The following is a 23,120-nucleotide window of genomic DNA, read 5'->3' on the forward strand; positions in this document are numbered from 1 at the left end:
AATATTTTCGCTATGATTGCTTTTGAGATTTCCTTAGTTTCTTTGGCATCCTGCTGTCTCCGCACAATACGATTAATTGACATTTATATTATTTATGAGCCTGTCAGTGTGTAGATTCTTGTTCTTTGACTCTGGAAATTTCTGAAGCACACGCTCTGATTATTGCCTCTCCTGCAATCTCTTTATTGCCCTAGCTGAAAATCCTACTGGATGTATTTTTGAACCTACTCAATTTACCCTACTGGTCTCATAACGTCTGCCTCTTCTTTTTTCATCTCTATAAATCCCTGTAGTGCATTCTGGGAAATTGTCTAATTTGGGTGGCTTATGAAGAAGGTGGAAATTAAATGCCAATAATAAGAACATTGGAGGTTTAGGAAGGAATGATCAGAGTTAAAGAGTTCTGAGGTCTATATGCTCTTTGAAAGGGTAATATACACATTAATTAATTGTAGACTTTGAAGGTTAAATATCTAATGTTAAATCTTTAAGGGTTACTAATAAAAGAATAGAAATAGAAGGCAAATCTGATGAAAGGTTAAAAATCAAAAGGAAAATGAAGATTAGTCCATCAAACACCATAGGAAGGAGAAAAGTCATCAAGACATTATGATCATATAAACTTACCCAAATATTTCAAAAACCACAATAAGTAAATATAGATTATATTGTTTAGTCAAGTAAGCAATTTTCAGACTGCATTAAAAAATCCAACCAATTTATCTTTACAAAGATAAATTTAAAATGTAAGGCCCCCCAAAATTCAAAGTAAAAGGATTTAAAAACATACACCATACAAAGACTATTCAAAAGAAAAAGACTAAGGTAGCATAAATCTGATACAATGGGCTTTGGGGTAAAAGAGGTTATTAGGGATGAAAGGTTATAACATCATGAGAAATGTGATTCACCAGAAACACCATTCACACACAATCCTGAACTTGTAGCCCCAGACAGCATAACTTCAAAATGAAATTAAAAAATAATATAGACAGAAAACCGAGAGGATGACAAATCAGCAATGATGATGAGAAAAGCAATGCAGGTTTCCATAAGTGAGAGAAAAAACAATAAATGAAAAGGATATAGACGGGTGTCAATTAGTGGAAACTAGATCCATGAACCCAATAATTAAATACTTTCTTTCCAAGCACCCTGTGTGTATTCTAAGACACAAAGCAAGTCCTCACAGATACCAAAAAAATCAACTTAGTGCACCCCAGAGAGTTGAGTTTTCACAGCTAGCATGAGGTAGGATTCTACTAAAAGAGATAGGGCTTCTCTGGTAGCTCAGTGGTCAAGAATCTGCCTGCCAATGCAGAAGGCATGGGTTCGGCCCCTGATTTGGGAAGATCCCACATCCTGTGGAGCAACTGAGCCCAGGCACCACAACTACTGAAGCCTGTGTGCCCTGGAGCCTGTGCTCTGTCTGCGACAAGAGAAGCCACAGCGATGAGAAGCCCGCACACCACATCTAGAGAGTAGTCCCTGCTCTCTGCGACTTAGAGAAAAGCCTGCACAGCAACAAAGACACAGCCCAGCCAAAAACAAATGAATAAACAAAATTATTTTTTAAAAAGAGATAAAATATTTAGCACAAAGCCTGACATGTAAGGTTAAATGACTATTATTTTGTCATAAATATTATTCTTAAATAGCCTCAACTTACAGATCTTCCTTATTTCTCTGTTTGTAGTCACCTTTCTTGACTTTTCAGAATAGGCAAATCAATCTATCAGCCAGTCAACTATTGCGTGAGTTGGAATTTCCATAACAGAGTTGAGAATGGTGTTTAAAACTCAGATACAGAGCACTCATTTTATGTATCAGGACGCTGTACAGCAAGGGATGGTCTCTCCCCATCTCGGACATTTTCCCCCTAACAGTGTTGAGAGCTGAATTTCTCATTTTTTCACTCTCATCCTGGATTCTACTGGGTTCTGCTTCCTGATCTCTTGCTAAAATATCCAGAAGCTAGAGAGGCTGCTGAACAAGAAAACTGTCTAAGGTGCCACTGCCTCTCTGGTTTTATAGATGATGTTCTTTCAGAGGCAGCTTTTCACGTCCTGGTTTCTGTGTGTTGGGGCTTCACTCCTGGTCCATGAGCACTGATTCAGGCTCCTTGGAGACTGCTCTGGAGCCATGTGAGGACCCAGCTCTCCTCTCCTTCAATTTGGAGGCTGACCTCCAACCATCCAGACAGCCTGTCCTAAACATCTGCAGACCCCACAGAACCTCCCTGTGGAACGGCCAGTGTTTCTGAGGCAACGCTGTGCTTCAGCTCAGGCATCAGTAAAGTGCTGGATCTCCTGTAATTTCATCAGGCACACACACCTCTTTTCACTACCCAGGCTCTGTGTCTCTAGACACTGGGCTGTGGTCCAGCTCTCAGTTTCACTTACATGGTTCCCTGTGCACTGTTGTTGTCCAGTCACTTAGTCATGTCCGACTCTTACAACCCCATAGACTGCAGCATGCCAGGCTCCTCTGTCCTCTACTCTTTCCCAGAGTTTGCTCAAACTCATGCCCCTTGAGTCGATGATGCTATCTAACCATCTCAACCTCGGCAGCCCCCTTCACCTTTTGCCTTCAACCTTTCCCAGCATCAGGGTCTTTTCCAATGAGTTGACTCTTTGCATCAGGTGGCCAAAGTTTTGGAGCTTGAGCTTGAGCTTCAGCATCAGTCCTTCCACAAAAATAGTCAGAGTTGATTTCTTTAGGATAGACTGGTTGGATCTCCTTGCAGTCCAAGGGACTCTCAAGAGTCTTCTCCAACACCACAGTCCAAAAGCATCAATTCTTTAGTGCTCAGTCTTCTTTATGGTCCACCTCTCTTTATGGTCCCTTGCACTGTATACAGCAGAAAGTCCTCACCAGTTTGGCCCTAAGTTTCCCTTTTCAATGCTGCTGTAGGTTTCCCTTTGTTCCTTTCAGCAAAAATTTGGTTCATGGCACAAGATATCTACAATCAGTCCTCCATTTTATCAAGATGCCTCTCTTTCATTTTATGATTAGATGTGAAACTGGATTTTAAATCCAGACGAGGAATCAAATCCAAGATAATCCTTCTGCCCATCATTTTGGTACTTCTGGTTTGAATAATGTAAACATCATGTAGCTCAGAAGTAATCAGCAAAGGTCTCCCAACACCATGGAGATTGTTTCTGGCAAGAGAAAAATACATTAGTTTTCCATTTCTATAAACTGAATGCTCATTTAGAAGAAAAATGAAGTGTTTACTCTGAGACTACATATCATTAGGCAGATATTTTTGAACATTTGAATCAGAAATATGTTTGTAAAAATTCTGCACCCAGACATAAACCCATATGGCATCATGGTTATTTGCTTTTGGCATGCCAATTTTGTAAGTTTTGTGTTTTCCTTTTCCTTCAGATTTGGAGTGAAGACTCAAGAGATTGCAAGGAAGTTCTCAATGTTTCATTAAAAAACAATTAAATAGTAAAAGGAGTAACATGTAATCGCAAGTTGTATCTTCACTAGAGATAAGGGGAGGGTTTCCCAACTGGAAACGTTTTGCCACCAAGGGGGCAGGTGATGAGGTCTGGAGACATTCTCAATCGTCACAACAGGGGGACACTACTGTTATCTCATGTGCAAACACCAGAGATGCTGCCAGAATTCCACAGTGCACAGCAGAGTCATCCAGCCCCAAATCAGCCAGTTATGAAGAGTGTCAAGGCTGAGGAACCAAGAATAAGGAAAAGCTGATCTGACTAAGTTTTCAGAGATGCCATATTTATGTAATCCCAGAGAAGCTATGTTCTCCTTCCTCCAGGGGAAGGTACACACCTTTTTGATCTTATGTGTCCCTCTAAGACAGGACCCTGACCTAAGGCATGTCTTAAAATCTTGCAGTGTGAATGATTGGTCTGGCATTTGCAGAGCAGCCGTGGGTCTTTAAAAAGACACTGGCTTTGAGTGAAAATGTCTGGTTTCCAGCCAGCACTGCTACCTGGCTGTGGAGAGAAAATGCTTTCATCTCTAAGTTTCAGATTTGTCATCCATGAAAGAGTTAATGACACTGACCACACAGAAACATTTAGAAGAAAAATAAGATCACAGTCAGGAGAGCATGGTACACCCTGGACATGGCAAACACAATCAAGGGATAATGTTAGTTTTTAATATTTCATATACTTTCTATTTCGCCATAGATGTTTGAGGCTCCAAATCTATTTTTTCAAGTGCAGCTTTTCTTTTTTTTTCTTATGGCCCACTAAAATAAAAAAGGCACAGTGTAAATAACCTTTATTCTCCCCTGGGTGCTTTTATCCTGCCTTTATTTACCCATATTTGTTTTTCCTTATCCGTTCCCCCAATTCACCTGCTGCTACTGCAAAGCAATAGAAATCAGAGCAAAGAAGAATCACTCAGGAGCCTGCCCAGGGCTGTAATCAAACCCTGTGAATGTTTCCATCCTTCATATCAAAGCCAGAGCAGCACACAAGTTAGAGAATGGAGTTACCATTTAAATCATTGTAACGGCAATAGCCTTTCTTCTTGCGAAGTAAAAGCTAGAATTAATATTTTCAATAGTAAAGAGGGAAAAAAGTGGACCAAGTGAAAATGAGAATGGGCATTTACCTCTGAAAGGGAAAATTCTTCCTTAAAGCCTCACCCAGAAACAGAAATCAGGAAGCCAGGAGCCCCAGCCTCTGAGTTAAAATATTAGGATTTGGGCTTCCTGGTGGCTCAGTGGTAAAGAATTCACCTGCTGGTGCTGGAGACGTGGGTTTGATCCCTGGTCTGGGAAGATCCCACAGCTCGCAGAGCAATTAAGCCACAACCATTGAGTCTGTGCTCTAGAGCCTGTGAGCCACAACTAGAGTAGCCCCCACTCCCAGCAACTACAGAAAGCCCACGTGCAGTAAGGAACACCCAGCACAGCCGAAAATAAATAAATAAAGTTAATCTTTAAAAATATATATTAGGATTTCTTCATCTTCTCCCTCCCCTTTCTACCCCGGGACAGAGAAGGGACATTACCTTTAACAAAGATGGGAAGCCGGCTGTGCTTAGCAGGCATGTATGGTGACGTACTGGAGCCATTCACTGGAGTAATTCTCTCCAGGGCACTGAAGGGTCCATTCCATTGTCCCCACTTCACAGATGGGGAACCAAGGTTGAGACAGATTGAGTGCCCTGTTCAAGTCCCCTATACCCAAGTGGATGATGAGGTCAGAACTTCATTCATTTGACTCTCTGACCCAGGACACTTCAACCATGTGATGGCCTTTGTGCTGGGAACCAGAGGGTTCATCTATCCATCACACATATCATTAGGGCTTCCCAGGAGGTGCTAGTGGTAAAGAACCTGCCTGCCAATGCAGGAGACATAAAAGACTGGGTTGGGAAGATCCCCTGGAGGAGGGCATGGCAACCCACTCCAATATTCTTGCCTGGAGAATCCCATGGACGGAGGAGACTGGTAGGCTATAGTCTATAGGGTCACAAAGACTTGGACTCGACTGAAGCGACTTAGCACGCACACACTTTGTCCTTTACCTAAAGTCTTCATCTCATCGGTGGGAGTGAAGATCATAAATCTCATAGTGAGAGACTAACAAGAATGCACAGAGCCAGGCAGCCTTGACTTTGGTTTATACGTTCTCCTTCCCTCTATGTGGCCAGAGTCTATTTTAAGAAAGGAGAAATAGCAAAAGCGCTTACAGCTTTCCAATCAGCTTTCTGAGACCTCAGTGTTGTTAATTGCCTACCGTATCTGTCATTACTGCATTTTTTTCCGGCGTATTTAGGTAAAACTCTATATGCTAGTTAATTAGAAAGATTAAAGAAATGAGGCTGCTTTAGGTCACCCTGTTATTACATTACACAGGAATTCACCACGTGTGGAAAAGGATGTTTGGGCTCTTTCTATGGGTAGCCAGATAACATGCCCCAGTTTTCACAACCGTGGTCGAGCTAAAAGGCTGAAGAATAGCACTTCAGGTATGAAATGGAGGTTGTGTTGTTTAACACCATTCCGGGGAAGACTGCATAAACGCATTAGGGCAGGCAATCTGGGGCATGTTTGTACAATCTCCTGGAAGTGGGGTGACATTTATAGAGGAGCATCTCGCCTATACCGAAAAATGGCTCGGTTCTGCCCATTTCCTGGGAGAGCTGCTTTCACAGCTGGACTGGGGTTGTTGTCCTTTGCACGTCGAGGTTCTGGATGGCCGATGTCACTGGATGCCTGGACCAGCTGTCGTGGTCACAGGGCCACTCTCCCTCCACGCTCGCTGTGTGCCCAGCCCTGGGCTGAGCCCTGTCCCTGAGATGTTCCATGTGACCCTCACAGACTGTTGTTATCTGCAAAGAGCACAGGCTGCCCTGTCAATCCCACATGGTCTAGGAAGTAGCTGAGGGTTTGCCCGAATCCAGCATCCTTGACCAGCACTGACCAGCAACTCAGGGTTTGGGCTCTGTTGTCAAATAGTCTAGATCAAATTCTGATTTCTCACTAAGGAGTTCAAGGACCCTTGACACCTACTTAACCTCTCTGCAGCTCAGCTCTCCTGCCTGCAGTGGGGAGAACCGCTCTGACCTCAGCAGGTGCTGTCCAGACCAGGAAATGGTGTGACATCACCTCTCTCCCTGAGTCATCTCCTCCCCAGTCTCTCAGCCCCTTCAGGAGACTGGGGAGAAGCAAGGGCTTCTAGCCATGGGATTTGATTGCTCAAAGGGGCAGGTAGTGGAGGCTTGGGAGAGATGAAGCACAGCCTCACAGACGGGGAACGGGGACCCTGAAGTTGGTCATGGGTTGACCCTGGTTCCACGTCTGTACCCTGACCCCTCTTCCCTGCAGGAGTCTGGACCAAGAGGGCACAAAGTCATGCCGACTTTCCAAGGAAGATCCAGGAAGTGAAGCAGGACTGAGTCTCTCAAAAGAGCAGAAGGTCTGCCTTTCCCCAGAAGGCCTCTGGGGCCTTCGAGCCAGAGAGGAACTTACCTCTGGGTGAGTAAGCATGGTCTGTGCCCCCATGGAGGAGCAACCACATGGCTGGGAAACCAGTATCACCCCAAACAGGCTGACGTAACAGACACTGCCACCAGGCCTGCTCCACCTTCACTCTGGATCCTCCAGGGTCCATGCTGACTGCTGATCCATCTGTCTGTGGATTAGAGTTGAGGTGGGAAGAATCATGGCTCAAGCTTCCGCTTTGCAACCATCTGGCTGGATGACCTTCCAAGTCCCGGAGCCCTGATGAGCAGTCTTGGTCACACCGCAAGCACCCAGAGCCACCTGGTGTTTATCGGGCACTTGCTGTTGGCCGGCACCACCCGTTGTCTGGACCCCTCCCGCACCGAGCCCTTCGCATGCCTTCTGGCGTTAGTCCCCATGGCGATGCAGACACCCCCATTTTGTGGACAGTAACAACTGCTCAATAAATACTTACGTCTATATTTACAATAATGATAATTACTTTTACGGCACAAAATGAGGATTTGGGGCAGCTTTATCGCTTAGAGAAAAATGTTTAGTGGTTTTTAGTGAGATGGGTGATAACTTAAGTCCTCACCAGCAGACTGTCACTTTGTTAAATGTTTCTCTTCAACTTCCAGGGTTTCCCAGGTGGCTCAGTGGTAAAGAATCTGCCTGTCAAGCAGGGGACATGGGTTCCATCCCTGGGTCAGGAAGATTCCCTGGAGGAGCAAATGGCAACCCACTCCAGTATTCTTGCCTGAGAATCCCATGGACGGGGAGCCTGGCATGCTATGGTCCAAGGGGTTGCAAAGAATCAGACCTGACTGAGCATACATGTACCTTCAACATATGTATCATGAGATAGTCTAGCAGGTGATGTTTTCATGTTGCATAAAAATAAGCTTATTGTATTGTAGCATATTGTGGTAACAGGGTTTCTAGACTTCAGTACTACAGACAGGGAAACAATTCTCTGTTGTGAGGGATCCCTGGCCTCCACCCACTCAACAGCAACAGCCCGACTCTCCAAACATTCAGATATCCCCCAGCTGGGTAAATTGACCTGATTGAGAACCACCATCTTGCATCAGTTATCACAAATTTAGGAGTGGGGTCTAAATGCTATGACAGATTTTTTTTCTTTGTTTTTTAATTAAAAAGTTTTTTCCCAACAAAGAGATATTATCAATATGTCTAAAAGTGACTTCTTAAAAACTTTTGCCTTCCTCTCATTCAGTCTGTCCTTTGAATGTGATTTCTCTGGAGTGTGGGGACGCCAGGTCAGGATGGATGGGGTAATTAATGGACATCTTCAAGTACTTGCTGAACTGCTGAGGTCACCTCTGCTTCGAGGCTGGTGCCAGGCACGTTTGTCTCATCTTGGATAGACAGATACTGCCCCTGATTATATTTGAAGAAGAAAGAAAACACGTAATTTGATTATCTGCATGGAGTGGCTGTGGTGTAGATAATCCCTTCCTCTCAAATGGAAGAATTGTTGCCACAAGAAGAAGCAGTTTCTGGCTGAAGGCAGTGTGGTGTGATAGAAATTAATGATGCTGCCTGGGTGGATGGCTGGTTACATCTTTTCTGGCTTTAATGTCGTCTTAACCATGCATCTGTGCTAACCTGCATGACCCTAGCAGCGGTCTGTCTTCATCTCTGCCCCGCTAAAGCAGATTTAGCACAACCGATGAGATGAAGATGCAGGATGCCCTCTACATGCCGGCTAGTGGTCACTGAAAACTTACCTATGCTCAGAAATAAGGTCTCAGAAGGAAACATGCAATCCTGAATCTGTTGCTCATTTGATTCACAAAACCCAGGAATTACCAGGATTCCAAAGTACCAAGAAAGCTGGTGGGTGGGAAGACGCCTACACCAGTGCATCCAGCTTATTTTCCCCCCGCTGGCCTCATTTGTGTGACTTTTTCTCTACAGATGCATCCAGAGCCTGGGAATGACAACTGTAGTCTCTGGTCACTGGTAGGAACAGGCTGGAGAAGCTCAGTGTTGGCAGACGTAAGTCAGCTCAAGCTGGAGGAGTGAGTCTGAGCTCTTCCCCACTGATGAGAAGAGTGATTGGAAAATGAATCTCTAAGTCACAAGAGCTCACTGATCTGGGAGCACAGAAGTAATGCTTGCAGCATGAATGAATCAATGAAAGAATGAGTGGATGAGATCATCAGTAAATCTGTGGTGTTCAAAGAAATCCATCTCATAAAAACAAATGACAATAACGATACTAAATGTAACACTCATCACAGGCTGAGCGCCACTGTGAGTGCTTTACATATTAGTAAAGCACAAAACATAAACACTGCTCTGATCCCACATTGAAGATGGGAAAATTGAGGCACAGAGAGATTGAGTCACTGGTCTGAGGTCACAGAGCTTGTCCATGATGGTGCTGGGTGCCTGAGTCTGCACTCTCAGGCACGTCACGCTGTTTCCCTATATTGTCTGATAGTTTGCATTACTAAAGGGGTCTGCACTTCATGCAAACATTAATTGATTAGGAATTTTGAATAGTGAACATCAGCCTTGTTGGTTTATCACAATTAGGATGGGAAGCAGAGATGGGGAAAATCACTCATTCAACCCCTCTGGACACTCATTTGGGAAAGCACAATGCAAGTAAATGGGAAAACTGAATTCAATTTGCTACAATTCCATTCACGAGCCCTTGCAAATTCCTGAGTGAAATGATGAGGGGGTTTCCTACCCGGATGCCACCCTTATTCAGACTTGTTGGGGTCACATGATGACATGCTAGGTCAAGAATTAAAACGGGTTTCTTGCAGCAAACCCCTCTTCCTCGGCTGTGATAGTTGCTATAGAAATGCCCAGGTGAGATACTCTTGTGAGCGCACAGAGAAGTGTACTAGGCCTGAGCTTTATTACAAGTTGTGGGCTTCCATCAAAATCAAGTCTCCAAAAAGAAAATCAACTATCTCCATAAAAGTCCATGATTAAAGGGGGAAAAAGTCAGTATATTTATAATTATCTGAGAATTAAGAATGAAAAATAGAGGTCTTCTTTATTTAGCTCTTTCTCCTTAAATAATGCAGTGAGGGAGAGATTTTGTGGGGATGTATAATTTAACATAATTGAGTACGGGTGTTAGAACGTTGCATCCACTCTAGTTAATGACCGTTTCAGAGAGAGTTGAGGCTTCCTGGTAGAGCCGAGCCGAGGTTCCCCAAGAGCCAAGGGAGGAAACAGGCATGAGCCAAGGTTGGGGACAAGGGGTTCGGATGGGGAAGGTTTCATAAATTCCACCGGACACGGGCTGAGCAGCTCGTGTGTGAAGGACCCGCTGGTGCTCAGAGCAGGAATGAAATTGGCGGATGTGGAAGGTGGTCCAGACGCTTTCCCTGGAGAGGTTTACCCTGGGGCCAGCGGTTCTCCGAGCACCTCCCAGCCCACGGCGTCAGGTCTGAACTGCACAATAAGACTGATTACGTTAGGGCCAGGGGCCATTCCGCCCCCGTCAGATCCTTCCCGCTCCGTATTAGTTTCCCGTGGTGGTGGTGGTTTAGTCGCTAAGTCTGTCCAGCTCTTTGAGACCCCAAGGACTATAGCCTACCAGGCTCCTCTGCCCATGGAATTCTCCAGACACGAACACTGGAGTGGGTTGCCATTCCCTCCTTTAGGGGATCTTCCCAACCTAGGGATCGAACCCAGGTCTCCCGTGCTGCAGGGGGTCTCCTACATCCCAGGCAGTTTCTTTACTGGCTGAGCCACTAGGGAAGCCTGTATTAGTTTTCTATTCTCATCTAACAAAGTACCATGCACACAGCTCTGAAACAAAGCACACTTATTACAATACAGCTTCAGAGTGTCGGGGTCTGAGCAGGGCCTCTCTGTGTCCTCTGTTCAGGGTTTTCCAAGGCTATGGCCAATGAGCTCCCATGGAGTTGGTATCCGCTTCCCAGGGTGTTCAGTTCTTCATGGCTGCATCACCCAGGGCCCAGCTCTTAGACATCACTGTCTCCCTCTCCGCCTCACCTCAGTCTCTTTTATACTCTGTCACTTGCCACACTCCGCTTCAAGGTACTAATATCTGTTGTCTCTTGGCACTTTTAGGGACAGAAAGCCAATTCAATATCTTAGCTTGGTGACTAGACATACATGCTTCAGGCATGGCTGGATCTAGGTGCTTTTATGATGTCACTGAGGCCCTGTTTCTCCTGAGTCTTTGCTGTTTCCCTGTTATAGCTGACATTTTGCTGTTTTACACATTTCAATCTGGATGGCTAAGAAGTGACATCTGAGAGGCACTTGTGGGGATCTCAAGCACAAAGAAAGATGCATCTGAGTGTAGGATTCCCTTCAGTTTATAGTTTTCTGTTTTTCCCTACAGACTTAGCATCAGTCACCTTCCGACAGACTCCCCAGCCCCTCCTCATCTATAAACTCATCATCACTTGGTCAAACACAAACATCTAATATTTTCCAAGTATTTCTGGCTTGAAGTCACTTTGCATCCTGCTTATAAGTGAAAATGGTTGAATCCCATTTGAAATGGTTATTTCAGAAAAGATGTCCCACTATTCCTCCTCTTAGTGGGGTGGGAAGGACTGCAAATCTCAGACAATTGCTTCTTTTGTTAATGTTTTTTTAACTTATGAATGGTTTTTCCATAATCATGGCCTTCTCCTTGAATAAGGCCAAGTCCTAATTTTGAAGAAAGGGAATGTTGGTGTTTCTTCTCTTACTTTTGAGACTGAAACATGATGGGATGGCTTGGCTCTGACTGGTAGAGCAGGAATGAAAAGATATCCAAGAAAACAGGCTCTGACTGCACCCACCAAGTTCAGGATGACTGCTCAGGACACGGACCCGCTTGCCCAGCACTCACAGCCATCTCCGGGGCCCAGGTGCACCTATGACTTTTCTGTGTGACCCTGACATCCCTTGCTAAAGTACAAACCGGCCAGCAGGGCTTAGGTGCCATTGAAATTTTGTTCAGATTTTATCAAGAAGCTGCCATCAAATGCCCAGGGCTGGGGGCTGGTGGAGGCGCAGCCTGTCTCTGGCTCCTTCATTAAACGAACGGTCCTGAGTGTCTGATGTGCACCAGGCCCTGGGCTCAGCCTGGGAAGGGTATGGACAGGCTGGCCTTGGTCTCTCAGGACTGGTGGGTGGCGGGGAGGACAGGCCATCCAGTGAGTTACAATAACACAATAATGTGTGTGAGCGTCTTGCTAGGGAGGTGGGAGTGCCTTGTGGAAGCAAAGGGCAGGGACCCACTGCCCACAGACAGGCACCCACATTCTGAGCAGGGGGAGGACTGGCAGGTCCCTGATCGCTCAATGAAGTCACCGCCCTTAGCCCTGGATGAAGCGGCCCTCCCCTGTGTTCCCCCACCAGAGCCCCCCCGGGTGGCAGCCATTGGAGTTGGGGGCTGGGCTGTCCACCCTGAGGGTCACGCCACCACCAAGCTGTCACCAGCTTCCTCAGCTGCATCTGCAGGGGACAGAGCAGACACACCTCAGGATGACAGGCAACAGTGGAGGGCAGGTGGCGTGAGCAGGGTGGCCCACCAGACGAAGCCACTCACCTGCTGGCTCAGCTCCTAGACGCTCCATGCAGCTGGGGCCTAGTTTCTCTAGATTCACCAGAAATCCATATTTTTACATGAAAAAAAACATATATATATATATATTTAAATAATACAAACAAAAACACGGCTGGCCTGACCCCACATGACCTGGAAATCCAGATTTGTGACTGTCTTTGACCCAGCTGCTCCAGCTGGACCCTCGGCTTAACCTCCTCACATCAAGCCTGGCAAGAGGCCAGCCCTGCTCCACCCGGGGCCAAAGGTGGCGGGAATGTGTCACGGGAGAGACGCCTCTGGCTTTGACTGGGGCCATGAGGCCAGCGCAAGCAGCTATTTTTAGGCTGCTGCTCTATCTCCCTACTGAGAACGGTGAGGCCGACGTGAATGAAAAAGGATGTGTCCCCCTGCAGGAAATCAACTCTGCCAGTTGGCTGGCCGCCTGCCCCGTCAGTCCTCGGGGTCATGGGGATCTGTGCTTTACCCGGGCCTGCCGCCCATCCACGGCAGAAAGTCTGCTATGTTCTTCCCTCCCTGAGTGATCTCATGGCAGGTCAGTGCTGCCCACCTGCAAATTCCCTTCTCCTTCTTCACCTTTTCTTTTCCCCTTCCTCCAGAACGCTTTTTTTTTTTTCTTTAGTGGTCCCTTTTCTCTGGACTGTAATGAAAAGGCAATAGCAGCAGTAGGTTGCCTATAATATGAGCTGGTTTGTCTTCAGCCTTTTTATTATTTAACCTGCACCCATGGGGGTAAACGAATACCCGTCCCAGAAGAGAAAGATGAATCCACAGAAAAGACTGGGGACTGTGTGGAGACGCAAGGGCAGGATTTGCCAAGGCTGCAAGATTTAATTTGCCAGACTGCTGGGCCCATCGAAAGTTTCCGCAGTAACCACTTGGGTCCTCATAAAGCCGAAACAGCAGAGGAGGAAAATGAAATCCTGGATCAATGTCTCCGTTTGGAGACCTTAACTTAACTTCAGCTGAAAAAAGGAAGGAGAGAAACTCAAGCAGCCAACTGTGCTTGTCACAGCAGATCAGCCAAGGAAGCCAGCGCTAGGCGTGTGACATTTACCAGGAAACCAGGGGTGCCCAGGGCTCTGTTTGGGGGCTTTGGGAAGAATCCAGGGTGCTCTCTTCTAACTTCTGATGGCCTCCCTGCAAACTCACCCTCCTCCTCACCGGGCGAGGTGGTGCTGAGCAGCTGCAGCGACCTAAGGATGTCTTGGGTGAAGGGTAGGGAAGGGTTGCTGCCAGGCCAAGGGTCTGAGGACCCTGTGTGCTGAGTAGGGCACAAGACAGACTTAGAGACCTGAAATGCCAAACCCAGACATCACTCTGTTCCGGGAGCTGTTTTCCTGAAGCTGGAATTCAGCTTCTGCACTGATGGCTTCCTGACATGAGCCTGCTCAGGATATGGCTGGTGCTGACCCAAGGCGCAGGCGCCCGAGAATGCTCTTGGGAGATGAAAGGAAAGGGTTGGCAGGGAGAATGGTGGGGTGGAGGCTGGACATGTAAACCAGGAGATGTCGGACAGGAGGGCTAGGAGGAGATGGAAAGAGGTGGAGTGACACGGGACAGACTTCAGTTTCCTTGGCTTAAACCACAGTCAGTTGAATTTACAGACTGGAGCAGAAGAGTTATCCACTTATCTTCATGCACTGCTTGTGCTATTCAAAGTCTTGGCAGAAACAGGATGTATGCATCGCCACCCTCCCAAATATTCAATCAAAAGGAAAAGTAGCAGGTTTTCAGGGAGAACCTGGCTCAGGTGTGTCAGGCTCAGGTCAAGGGCAGCCTCACTGGGATGACACATGGACACCACGCACCCCAACAGGACACACGGGGGGAGGATGCTGCTTCTGGGTGTTTCTCCCAACAACACACAACCTCAGTCTCACCGTGAGCAAACATCAGCAAGCCCCAAATACTGTATTTTCTACAAAATAACTGGGCAATATCTTCCAAAGTGTCAAGGTCAGAAAATATGAGGAGAGACAGAGAAAGTGCCAGGTCACTCAAGATGAGGAAAGACAGAGAAGTGGCGCCAAACTGGAAGAGACTAAGGAGACATGATTGCCAAACGCAATGTGGAATCCTGGAATGGAAGAGGGTTAAGGGAAAAACTGTGAAGTTCATGAGTTAGAATATCCAGACTCTACTTAGTAGGAAAACAGTGAGAATGCTTTCTTAATTTTGATTAAAACTGTGTAAGATATTAACCTAAGGGAAAGCTAAGTGAAGAGTATATGAGTACTCTTTGAATTATCTTTGCAGCTTTTCTTAGCTCCAAAACTCTCTCGAAATGGAAAGAATAACTCACACACACACACAAAAGAAACACCATCCAGAAGTGTCCGCACAGGACATCCAAGGATGTAGGATACCTTACACCCACCCCCGAAGACTCCTGACCTTTCTCTTTGATTCCTTCGTCCTGTTTTAATCACGCATGATGAAGTCACTAGGGCCCCAAGGACATATGACACCAGGCACAGCTGAAATCTTATAAATAAATTACCAAACAGATGTGGGGGGTGGGGGACATGACTTGGGGATTTCTGCATCCCATTCACTATAAATGCTGACCTTGGAGAAGGTGAAGATCTGAATGGTGGAGGGAGATAGACCACTGTGTGGTCCCCACAGATAAGAGGTGGGTATGGACCCAGGTCATTCCAAGGACAACAGTTCTGCTCTACTGTTCAGGTGGGCTCAGAGGCCTGTAGTAGAAACAGGAAAGGTGACTTAGAAGCATAAACTCTGTCTTTGTCACGGCCTGTTCAAGGCCTGTTCTTAAAAGTTGAGACATGGCTTCAATGAATGGAGGTCTTCTTAGTTCTGCTGTGTGAAGGATTTCACCCCATTTTTCATTGTTGCGGGTGGGGCTCCCTGGTTGGGAGAAAACACTGATTCCTGGTACTACAAAATAAGGGAGTGTATTGGTCAGTTATTGCCACACTGCTGCTGTGTAACAAACTACCCCATCCTTATCCCCAGCATCTCTAGAGGAAACAGATTGCCAAGTATTGAAAAGTAGAAGGCGGCATCTGTGAGAGGTCAGGGTAATAAGCCGTGAGAAGGACTCTACCCACTGCTGCTGGCTCTGAAGACAGAGGAAGGGGCCCCAGACGGTTCACAGCAGCCAACCTTCATTTCTCACTGGTGTGTCTGTGGGTCAACCTCAGTTTAGCTGACCCAGACTAGAGGCAGGTCTGGGCTATGAGTTCAGCCCAAACCTGATGCATATACAGACCATCTTTCTGGGACTACCAGACAATGTGGTCAGGGGTCTATGGTGTAGATGACCTCAGGTAGCTCTGCTTTTTCACTGCTGCTTTCAGTCTGTCTGTCTGTCTTATGGCAATTGCACCCTCCTTGCTTTCGTCTAGGGAAACGACCCCTGCCCACCCACACAGCCCTGCTGGGCTTCATTGCCCACGGCACTCTGTCTTGGCCTGGCTGTGGGACAGGGGAGGCCTTCTGACTAGCCATCAGTGCATTTCACCCTGGCCACAGTGGTGAGCTCTGAGGAGGGCACACTAATGGAGCTGGATGGCTGTCCAGCGAGAAGCACTGTCTTAGGCAGTGGTCCACTTCCCTGGCTCCCGGCCACAGGATGAGGCCAGGGTAGATAAAGCTGAGAGCCACAGTGGGGAGGAAGAGAACCCTAATAACACCTGGATCCACCTGGACCTGAAGGCTCCAAGTCTGATGTTTCAAGTTCTAAGCTAATTCTATCCCTTCTTATAAGAATATGTTTTGCTCTGATTTTTTTTAAAACATTTAACCCAAGTTTAAGTAGCATACAACCATTATAGAAGAGGGAAGTGGCCTTCCCAGCCATGTACCTTTTAAGGCATATTTATTGAAATATCATTTACATACCAAGAAATTCACCTATTGAAGTGAACACCTAAATGGTATTTAGTGAATTCACAGAGATGTGCAAATATCCCTAGAACCGGGACCGAGACTATTGCTTTTAGGAATGATCTCTGACCTGCCTTATCCCCCAGGAGGACATGTGGGTCCTTCCAGATTTTCTGCAACATCCTCTCCCCAAAGTGATGCTTTTCCTTGAGCCAAGACTCGGGGCCTGGGCCTGACCTACTGTGTCTAGATTAGACTGAGCCAATGAGACCCCCTCCTCTGGACAGGATAATGTTGTCTGGAAGGTTCCCATTCTATACCAACCTAGAAAGAAAAAAAAAAAATACTAAAACATTGGAATCTGTGTTTGAGATGGAAAAGAAATTCCAGTTTGTGTTTACAGTTTCTCCATGGGAACTAGAGCATAGGGCCACTCTATGCTGTTGGGGTCTGAGGCCGTTCTGCAGTGCATTACTTGGATCTAAATAACCTCTGGGAAGAGATGTTGGGGAACATGGGGCTGGTCTGAGAAGGGGCCTCCTGATGAGCCAGGCCCTCCAAAACGGACCTTGCCCTGACCTCATGGAGTCAAGCAAACAGATGCTGTGGTGAAGCCCCAGTTCAAACCAGAGATGATAGAGAAAACAGAAGGGTCCTGCTAAGAAGGTGATTTAGGTCAGGTGTTTCCTACCTTTGGAAAGATGCAGAGCTTTCTTGTGAGGGGCTTGACTCTTGAGACTCTCCTACAGACTCTTTTAGATTTAAAATTAGACTTCGCTTCCTTTCAGGAACTTTGGAAAATTTCATAAGCTGCATAGTATTGCTGATGATATCCAGAGAGGCACCGCCCTCTCTCCCTACACCCTGAATGTAGAGATATCTAAGTGGATGTTGTTCCCATCTGTTCTAAAGATCCCCCAACCCATGGCCCCAGCCTTAGCTGGACCCAGGGGCCCGTGTCCCAGGCCCAGTAATGCGGGTGAGTGAAGCTCACACACCCTGCCCGGCAAGAGCAGGTTGTTAAGTATTCAGGAATTCAGCAAGTGAGCTATTAAACCATCCATAACTACAAATGATGGGATTATTTACAATATGGAAGCTGCTGCTGCTGCTGCTGCTGCTGCTGTTGCTAAGTTGCTTCAATCGTGTCTGACTCTGTGCGACCCCTTGGATGGCAGCCCACCAGGCTCCCCCATCCCTGGGATTCTCCAGGCAAGAACACTGGAGTGGGTTGCCATTTCCTTCTCCAATGCATGAAAGTGAAAAGTGAAAGTGAAAAGTGAAAGTGAAGTCGCTCAGTTGTGTCTGACTCTTTGTGACCCCATGGACTGCAGCCTACCAGGCTCCTCCGTCCATGGGATTTTCCAGGCAAGAGTACTGGAGTGGGGTGCCATCGCCTTCTCCGAATATGGAAGCTAGCAAGTGCAAAAACCCACCCCTCCCTGTTTTGTTCCCCCAGCGAGCTGGTTTACCCACACACCAGACGCACTCAAGTCCTTTCTCAGATACTTCTTAGTTGTACTGACTACTTGTCTGTCTTTGGGTTGATTGTTCAGTCTCTAGGCCTTGGTTTTTGCATCTGTGCAATGGGGGCAACAATGGTATCTGTCTCATCAGATGACCATGAGACCTTTACCAGGTGAGGCATGTAAATTGCTCTTTTAGTCCCTGCTCCATGGACATTGGTCAGGATGGAGCTAAAAGCCAGCTGAGCCCAATGACAGCACACCAGCCACTTTGTCGGCAGCCCAAGAAAGTACCTTCTGCAGAGACACAAGTGCAGCAATTAATAGGGAGCCATTCAATCCAGAAAGGACAATTAGGGTGGCATTAGGGTGGCATTCTGGCCACAAGAAACAACAGCCTCATTTAAAAGGAAGAGCTTTCATGAAAACAGAGTTTTTGCCTCTATGCTTCCAGAAAACTCTCCACAAAGCCATAGAAGTAATTATAACTGTGGTAACAAGAAACAGACAGAGACTAGAGTTTCTTTCATTAAAGAATAGGCAGAAATACTGTGGCAATGCGTCTCCATTTTAATTACCATGGTCGTTACAAAGACCCTTCCGTGCTCATGGTCTGGGAGACAGGTTCCACGCAAGGAGCTCCTGGGGTGATCAGGGAAAATGAGGTGGACCCTGGACAGGAGTGGGGTCAGGAACCCTGGCAAGACCAGCCCTCATTCTCTGCAGCCTTTGAGGACACAGCATCCAGGCTCAGAGCTCACTGGAAGGAAGGCGAAACTGGAGGATCCTTCCAGGAACCTGTGCACCTGTTGAGACTCGTGCTCACACCCGGGTGCTCTTTTCCTCCCAGAGAACTCAGGTCCCTCTGAGTGGTCAGCTTGGGCAAAGCCAGGAGGCTGAATCCTGACTTGACCACTTACAACAGCTTAACAGCCTTGAGCAGGAATCCACCCCTGAACTTGGGGGAGGGGGGATGACGCCTGCTGCTCAGACCTTGGGGCTCCTGACGGGTGTACCAGCCACATGGCAGCTGCTCAGTGACCCTGACTCCCATTCCTTCAGCATTTTCTCTGCTTTTCTGACCTCCCTTCCCCCCAGGACAGGAACAGAAGGAATGAGAGATGGGCATGGCTGTTCTCTCTTCCCTCTCTGCCTGCCTCCTGTCCTTTCAGAGGCAGGCATGTGTCTGCAGTACCAGGCATGCTACTCGGGGCCTGGGGTCTGATGGTGAGATAATTCCTGGGATTCCTACCTGTGATGGGATGTCTGCCTTTGGGGAGGCAGCTGTTGCTGCTGCTGCTAAGTCGCTTCAGTTGTGTCCGACTCTGTGCGACCCCATAGATGGCAGCCCACCAGGCTCCCCTGTCCCTGGGATTCTCCAGGCAAGAACACTGGAGTGGGTTGCCATTTCCTTCTCCAATGCATGAAAGTGAAAAGTGAAAGTGAAGTCGCTCAGTCATGTCTGACTCTTAGCAACCCCATGGCCTGCAGCCTACCAGGCTCCTCTGTCCATGGGATTCTCCAGGCAAGAGTACTGGAGTGGGGTGCCATTGCCTTCTCCTGGGGGCAGAGGAGAGTCTAATCCTGAAAAGTGCTCTGAAGGAGGCTATGGGATGTGAGAAAACCAGGGCGGGGTCAGTGCAGCACTGGGGCTTCTATAGACAGTGGACAGAGTAAGACATCTGAGTGGAGAACATTTCAGCAGACTTGACAGGTGAGAGCAAGGCAGATTGAGAAAGCAGAGAGCTGGGAGAAACACACAGACACAGATACACACAAATATAGACACACACAGACATATACACACACACATAAATATAGACACACACACACATACATGGGGCTTCCCTGTGGCTCAGCTGGTAAAGAGTATACCTGCAATGCGGGAGACCTGGGTTCGATTCCTGGGTTGGGAAGATCCCCTGGAGAAGGGAAAGGCTGCCCACTCCAGTATTCTGGCCTGGAGAATTCCATAGTCCATGGGTTTGCAAAGAGTTGGACACACTGTGTGATTTTCACTTTCATAGACATACACACACAGAGACACACACAAATATAGACACACACAGACATATACACATAGACATACACACACGTACACAAATATAGACGCACGCATACGTATACACACATCTGATCTACAGCACCACTGGTGCTGATCTTGCAAACATCGCAAAGAAAATGGAAATCTTTATCATGGCTAGAAATGCATGTTTTCAAAAGGGTTTTTGAGAGTGAAAGCAGAGTAACTATGAGTGGATTTTTTCTGGCACTGACCTATAACTTGTCCTGACACCTGATGGTGTGTGCAAACCTGTGTGTCTGACTCTTTGCCACCCCATGGACTGTAGCCCACCAGGCTCCTCTGACCACGGGATTCCCCAGGCAAGAATACTGAGTGTGTTGCTATTTCCTCCTCCAGGGGATCTTCCCAACCCAGAGATTGAACCCATGTCTCTTACATCTCCTGCATTGGCAGACAGGTTATTTACTACTGAGCCACCAGGGAGGCTGACATCTGATGGTAATGGGCCTCTTTCGTGCGAAGAAAGATACTTCATTCACAGGTCCTTCAGTAGGTCACAGGGTATACACAGTCCATTCACGTGGAAACCACAGGGAAAGGATCCTTCTCAGAGGGTTGCCTTCTACTGATGCCTGGAGACTCTGCCTTTCCCATGTCCCCCTACAAGGTGCCCTTCTACTTGTCCTCCACTAAAACTATTGGTTGACTCTCTGACACTGGCCTAGTGAGAAATGAAAATCTGATCCACGTGACTTCCATCCTGGTCATAAATGAGAAGGAAGACGTTTTGCTGATCGTGAGGGTAAGCTTTGAAATGCCTGACGCAGTTTGTCATTGACCCCCAGGCAGAAAGCAATTGATCTGAGTCACACATGTGAAAGCCCTTTGTAAACTGTTCAGCTCAAACTGTGATGGCTGCTCCGAACCTGGGAGGGATCGCCTTTGCCAGGGAGAGCCTACACTTTCACAGGGGAGGCTGCCCTTAAAATGATGAGCTGGATGCATTTGCTGAATGCCAGGAATAACAACCACCCTGTATCTGCTTAGGGGTTTCCCCAAGGATGTATTATCCAGACTTGACTCCAGATGAATGCATCCCAGGAACCAGATAAGACCACATGGGATCCTGCATAGAGAAAGTCAATGCCAGATCAGAAGATCAAGAAGAAAGATAAATTCTCCACTGGTCTGTTGGGTGCCTCGTCTGACACTGAGTTTCTGAGAGTGGATATACACACACACACACAATGAGATGAAGACACCAGTGTATCCATTGTGTGTGTGTAGCATATGTGTGTGCTATGTTGCTTCAGTCATGTCCAACTCTTTGTGACCCTATAGACTGTAGCCTGCCAGGCTCCTCTGTCCAGGAGATTCTCTAGGCAAGAATACTGGAATGGGGTACCATGCCCTGCTACAGGGGATCTTCCCAACCCAGGGATTGAACCCATCCCCTTGTGTCCGCTGCATTGGCAGGCAGGTTCTTTACCTCTAGCACAACTTGGGAAGCCCCACGTGTAGCACAGCCAGGTGGTAAATAAACAGATACTTGTTGGGGGAATACACCATTCCAGATACTCTTTGTTACACAGCTGCTCCCTGGTACCACATTGCTATCTCATGCACTCCACACACGGGTCCTTGAAGTCGGGGGTTATCATTTCTCTCCCGAGATAAGTCGTCTAAGACTCAGGGCACACTGTTACCCGAGACATGGCCGAACAGAGATCACACATGGGAGATAATTCAAACCCTCTTTTCTCCATTAGGCTGTGTTTCAGAGAGCCCAGAAGTCTTAACAAACAACAGAAGCTGTACATGAAATCTGAGTGTTCTGTTACCCCCATGACTTTAGGGTATCCTACCTTGAGTCTCTTGAATCTTAACTTTTTTTTTCGCCTGAACCCAGATGTATTTTCACTTGACTTGGTTGCATTTAGGGTATCTTAAATTGCCTCCCTTGCATCTGTGAATACCCCTCCCCAACCATAAATCACCCCAGAATGGGTTGGCAAACCTACATGCTGCAGAAGGGCCAATTACAGAGTATCAGTATTTTCTCAGTGTGTCCTGAAGTGGTCCATAGAAGAAGAAATGGTAAACAATGGCCTGTTTAGGAATTCTTCCTTACAAGAGAAATACATTTTAATGCCCACTCTGAATTCAGCATCTCTTGTGCCACTAGGTGATGAAGCTAGTTAAATAAATTTGTAGAGACATATGCACCCCCAAGACATAGGCTTGTGGGGAACCGATGGTCTTTGTGTTTCTCTGGGTTGCTGTGAAAGGCTGCAGCCCATGGTTGCCTAATGGCTTTGATATTTTGTTTCCTGCACCCCTTACAGACTGTAGGAAGAACACTTGGGGAGATGAGCTGTGCTCTGCTTTGCTCCGAGGGTCCTACACTTCTGTGGCGGGATTTTACCGGAGCTCCCCCACCGCCCCCATCTGTCTGTAGAGCTCATTAGAAGGGAGAAAGTGCTTCTAAAGTAGCAAATGACAAATATTCTTCCCTTACACGGGTGCCAAAGGAACAGGTCAATGTGGGTTGTTCCTGCCTAGATTAATCACAGGAAGTGCCCGCTTCTGTGTCGACCTGTCACTTACCGACAGCAGCTAAACCAGGCGTTATTTAATCATGTAACCCTGAACGCTGGCCACCCTCTCTGCCCACAGAAACATGACGGCCTGCTTCTTTAACAAATATCTGAAGGTTTCGGCTGCCAACAGATATTGATCGATTTCAAAGCTCCTTTCCAAAATCAATATCAGCGAGTGGGCAGGACTTCAGCCTCTAGGACAAAGGGAGTTGATGGTCTGAACTCCCCTCTCACAATCGGGCCACCAGAGACCTGAGCGTCTTGGCAGAAAGATGCTCTCAGCCCACCTACCTTTCCAGCTCGTCTTGCAAAGTGCTATTTGCTTGCGGATGTCGGAGATGCTCCCAAGAGGAAGTACGTTTATGAACAAAAGGGAAGCTTCTATTGGGCTGATCTTCATCTTCATCTTTCTTATTATCTGAGCGATTTTAAGTTGATGATGTTTAATGAGATCCACGTCGTTCAGATAGACTTCAAGCTGTGATCCAGCAAGGCAACACCAATTTAGCCTTACTAAACATCCCTCCCGACTTTTTTTAAGTGCCTCGTGCCACGTAAATGAGACTGCCATTGAGATAATTGGATCCTTGTGGCTCTTAATTTTTCACAGATACACTATTTTGAAAATAAATCATGA

Source organism: Bos taurus, chromosome 13 (assembly GCF_002263795.3).
Source record: "Bos taurus isolate L1 Dominette 01449 registration number 42190680 breed Hereford chromosome 13, ARS-UCD2.0, whole genome shotgun sequence".
Taxonomy (NCBI): Eukaryota; Metazoa; Chordata; class Mammalia; order Artiodactyla; family Bovidae; genus Bos; species Bos taurus.